Source organism: Phyllobates terribilis, unplaced genomic scaffold (genome assembly GCF_046119375.1).
Source record: "Phyllobates terribilis strain yellow unplaced genomic scaffold, ASM4611937v1 Scaffold_305__1_contigs__length_2280687, whole genome shotgun sequence".
NCBI lineage: Eukaryota > Metazoa > Chordata > Amphibia > Anura > Dendrobatidae > Phyllobates > Phyllobates terribilis.
Window position 1 is genome coordinate 867,783 of NW_027363065.1, and position 5,227 is coordinate 873,009.

Below are 5,227 nucleotides of genomic sequence, written 5' to 3' on the forward strand. Positions count from 1 at the left end.
GAACCAAAGAACATCAAAGAAGTACGTCAATTCCTGGGGCTGGTCGGGTACTACAGGAGGTTCATTAAGGACTACACCAAAAAGGCAGCACCTTTACAAGATATGCTAGTAGGACAGTCCAAAAGAGGTAAAATTTCCCCATTCCAGTGGGGCAAAGAACAGGCTGAGTCCTTTGCATTAATGAAGGAAGCCCTAACCGGTGAGGAAATCCTAGCTTACCCTAACTACAGCCAACCTTTTCTGTTATACACAGATGCCAGCAATGAGGGACTGGGACCTGTGTTGTCCTAGAAGCAGAACGGCAGAGAAAAGGTAATTGCTTATGCCAGTAGGAAGCTTCGCCCTACTGAGAGGAACCCAGAGAATTACAGTTCCTTCCAGCTGGAGTTCCTGGCCTTGGTCTGGGTTATTACCGAAAGATTCAAACATTACCTAGCCTCAACTAAATTTACAGCCTTTACCGATAATAACCCCTTGACACACCTGGAGACAGTCAGGTTGGGAGCCATGGAACAGCATTGGGTGGCCAGATTGTCGAATTACCAGTTCACAATCAAGTACCGGGCAGGTCACAAGAACACCAATGCTGGTGCCCCATCAGTCGGACACCGATGATGAAGTGTATGACCTAGAAGAAATTGAATTACCTGCTTTCCACAGAAATGGAATGGTCCAAGAGCAACACGCCTCCAGAAGACATCATGGTAAGACACTAAACCCTTTACCTCATCACAGCTGGAAGGAGACCCAGGACAGTGACCCGGTTGTCAGTCTCATCAAAGGACTGATAACCCAAGTAGGTTCTCACCTGGAGAAGGATGCTCCTCCACGAGCCAAACACCTGTGGAATGAAAGAAGCTGGCTGTTCATCTACAGAGAAAACCTGTGCAGAAGGTATGTCAACCCCAGAACCCATGAAATGGTGTGGCAGATTGTGGTACTCAGGAAAGATATCCAGATGGTGTTAAGAGGCCTACCATGACCAAGCAGGTCATTTTGGCTGGAAGAAGTTGGAAACCCTGCTGAAGGACCGGTTCTATTGGGTTGGAATGCGGAGTTCCATAGAAAGGTGGTGCTGGAATTGTGGGCTCTGTAGCCTCAGAAGGAAAGACTACGGAAGTCAGAAAGCACCCTTGCAGTCCATCAAAACAACCCAACCCCTGGAGATTGTCACTCTGGATCACGTCAAACTGTCACCCAGCAGATCAGGCTATTCCTATGCCCTGATCATGGTGGATCACTATTTCCGATTCCAGGTGGTAGCCCCTGTCATGGATCAGACAGCAGAAACTGAAGCAAGAACATTGCAAACCTACTTCTGCAGGCCCCGCCTTTGAAGCTGTATTATTCAAAGAATTCTGTCACCTGTATGGATGCAAGAAGATCCGAACTACACCATGTCATTCTCAAACCAACGGTATGTGTGAGAAAATGAATAACATCATCATAGACCTGTTAAAAACCCTACCTTTGGAAGAGAGGAACCAGTAGCCAGACAAACTACCTGACCTGGTGGATCTGTATAACCACATACCTGTGAGTTCTACTAACTGTACCCTAGCATACCTCATGAGAGCAACACCAGGAAAATTGCCCATGGACCGGGAACTCGGAGTGGTAGAACCTACTACAGATATGTCCACTGAAGACTGGGACAAAAATCGGAAAGAGCAGTACAGGAAAGTACAGGCCTGTGTTGAAGAAAGCCTAAACAAAGTAAGAGAAAGACAAGAAGACCAATATAATAGCATGCATCAGCTGAACCTTTGGCACCCGGAGAAATAGTGCTAAAGCGGAAAAGAAGAGGTCACAAGCTCAATGACCAGCGGGAAAGAGAGCCCTACACAGTGTTAAGTTCCTGATTTGACAACACCAAAACCTGCGCGATCAGCAAGGATGGAGGTAGGACAACCACAACAGTCTCAAGAGACCACTTGAAATTGTGCCCAGGTCTACTAAAGACACAGGAGGAAGAAGTACCTCTTATAAGACCGAAAAAACCCAAGGAAGATGTAGTTCATACAGTTCTAGGAGACTTCCCCACGGACTGGCCTCAACTTGATGTAGCAGTTATCATACCAGTGATACACTTCTGTCAGCCACCAGAAGGTTCTCCACCACAAGAAGAACCTGTGAGCACCCTAGAGGAACCGGCTCAGGAACAGGAAGAGTCCCCAGTAAGAGGAGGATCACCAGTTGAAGCAGAGCCTAAGCCCAGTAAACAGTGCACTTGCCAGTCCTATAGAGATGATGAGGCAGTTCTATAAATTACTTGCACGTAGACCTGATAGGTTAGCGGATAGTGCACGCACGTCAGAGACAGACACCAGTGCTATGTAGATCAACGCGCAGCACACAAGGCCAAATCCCTACCAGGTATAGGGAATAAAGTACAAAAGCCTAAAGTGTAAAAATTTGTCAAACTTGGACATAGTTAGCCAGTTGAGTATTGCCTATTGTTATTTATTGTGTGCCTTTGATATGTGTTATTGTTATTATAATTGTAATTGTGGTTTTTACCAGGTTACAAAAATGCTTCAGTCCAGGAGTACTGAATTGTACTAGGGGAGGTGTAGCACCCTCCTACCCACAGGTATCACAGGACCCAAAAGGGTGCATGCACGGAATTCTCCACAAAAGGCCTTCAGTACACATAGACGCCTCTACCCTTCCACCTCATACCACCAGAGGGAGCCCTGTTAGGGAGATATAAAAACTGGAGGGTGGAGTTAGGTAGGGAGAGCGTGCTGACACATTAGAGCAGGGAAGAAGCAGCATGTTAGTTGCTGTGCTGAGGGGAAGTTAAGGCCTAAAGCACGTGCTGAAGCCTGAGGGCCTAGAGCGTGGCCGGAGGCAAGGAGAGGAGAGAGAAGTGTTAGGGGGGTGGGGGCAGAGGAGCATCTTAGGCTCACCCCAGAACACAAGCCGGACACTGGGTCCGCGCCTACAGGGTCCTCTACGCCCAGTAGGAATAACCGGAATACCAAGGGGATTCTAGACCCCTGGTCAATCTGAAGCTGCAACCATCCAAAGAACTAGGAACCACGAAGGCCCCAGCGTCCAGGGATAGTGGTAGCCAGAGGAAAGGTCTTACCACCAAGCAGACAGGTGAGATATTGAGAGAGTACAGAAGCTAGGCCTAGTTCCAAGCAGGTCATGAGCTTCAGAGAGAGAGGAAGAAATGGACCAGGAGGCCTTCCACCCGCTCACTGGGAAGAGTCCAGAAGTGCATTCTTCCTACCAAGTACCCTGGACCGTACCTGCCGTCTACACCAGTAAAGGGACTGAAGCGAACCCCCTGAGTGCGTGTCCATTATTCTCCTCTGACCCGGCTGGGCCACCTCTCACCTGCATCCCTTCCATCAACCCTGCCCCAGGGGGACCCGCTCCGCCTGTGGGGAGCAGAAACATCTCAGCTGCCATCCCATCACCCCCGGAGATCCGCAGCAGCGCTGGTATCCATTACCAGGAACCACAGGTGGCATCACGAGACCAAACCGTTTATCATCCCTTTAAGCAACAACCCCTTTTTAAGAGTGACCCGGGAGCAGACTGCCATGACATCCGAAAGAAGGTAAAGGCCCGGGAACCGAGTCCCCCATATCCCACTGGGCGAGACACTTCCATCAAAGGCAGACAAACGATTGCCCATATGCCTTTTATGCAACAAAGTTTTGAGCAATGACTCTATGAAACCATCGAAGCTCGAAGATCATCTAAGAAGGTGTCATCCTGATAAAATAGGTAAAGGTTTTAAATATTTTCAAACATTGAAGGAAAAATATGAAAAGAGACCCACCATGCACAGTATGTTCGCTTCAAAATCTCAAAAGTAACGATGATGGCTTGCGGGCATCTTACAATATTTCATTACTTATAGCGAAATCTGGAATACCGCACATCATTGGAGAACAGTTAAATTTACCCGCTGTTGAAGAGGTTTTAAAAACTGTTCTGCACAAACCTCCATTTGACGTACTCAAAAGAATTCCTTTGAGTAACAACACTGTACAAAGACATATTGATGAAATGAGCTCTGATATTGAAAGCTTCCTGTGTAATTATCTGCAAACAACTAATTTTTCTATTCAACTGGACGAGTCAACTTTACCTGGTAATGAAGCATTATTATTGGCTTATGTTCGATTTGTTATGGACGAAGAAATCCATGAAGAGCAGCTATTTGCAAAAACTTTGGAGACGGAAATTAAAGGCGAATCAATATTTAATGTCCTGAGTGATTTTTTTTAAGGAAAAATCGATTCCTTTTACAAACATTATTTCGGTGGCAGCAGATGGAGCTCCTGCCATGTTCGGGCAATATTGTGGGTTTATAAGCCATCTTAAAAGAATTATACCAGGAGTAACTGCAATTCACTGTGTCATCTACCGACAACACCTGGTAGCGAAAAATTAGAGTAATAGATTGCACCAATTGCTTCAATTTGTGATTAAAGCAGTTAGCAAAATAAGAAGCAATGCGTTGAATATCCGTTTATTTGCACAATTGTGCGACGAAAATGATGACGACTTCCAACGATTGCTCTTACATTCTGAAGTAAGCTGGTTGTCGAAAGGTGCATGTTTTAACAAGATTTTACTCACTTTTTGAATCAATTTTAGAGTTTCTAAATTTAATTTAAAAAAAAGGGGTTAATTTCGGCTTTTATTGAAAAATTTAAATTTATGAAGCAAAGTATTAGTCGGTGCGAATTCTCACAGTTTCCAAACTTGTCACAGGCAGAATGTCTTAATGAGGATATTCAGACATACGTTCAACATTTAAATGCCATGCATGATGACTTCAAAAACAGATTTATTTGATGAAACGGAAGTGGCGAATGTGGTATTAGGAGCTTGAAAAGGCTATCAAACATGTGGGCTGCAGGCAGAAATACCCGAAAAATATCCCGGGCTGTGAGAAATTGCGAGAAAACTATTGATAGCGTTTCCCTCGTCATAACTTGTCGAAAAAAGTTTGTGTCGTTACAAACCTATTAACAAATAAAAGGAGCAGATTGAACATCACAGAACGGGGGGATTTGCGGTTATTCCTTACAAAACTGAAGCCAAATATTGATAATTTGCTGTCGATCCATCAAGTACATCCTTCCCATTAAAATTATGACTATTTTTTTTTTAATTGTTGATTTGCATTGTTGAAGTTACGGTACGTTATTAATGATTAATTTTAACTCTATTAAGTCTGTATTCGTATTATTTTAAT

General features: G+C 44.8%; 1 pseudogene; it reads left to right on the forward strand.

The window, feature by feature from the left end:
• Nucleotides 1-262: 262 nt before the first annotated feature.
• On the forward strand, nucleotides 263-4,417 carry LOC141220976 (protein FAM200C-like; annotated as a pseudogene).
• The last annotated feature ends 810 nt before the right edge of the window (nucleotides 4,418-5,227 follow it).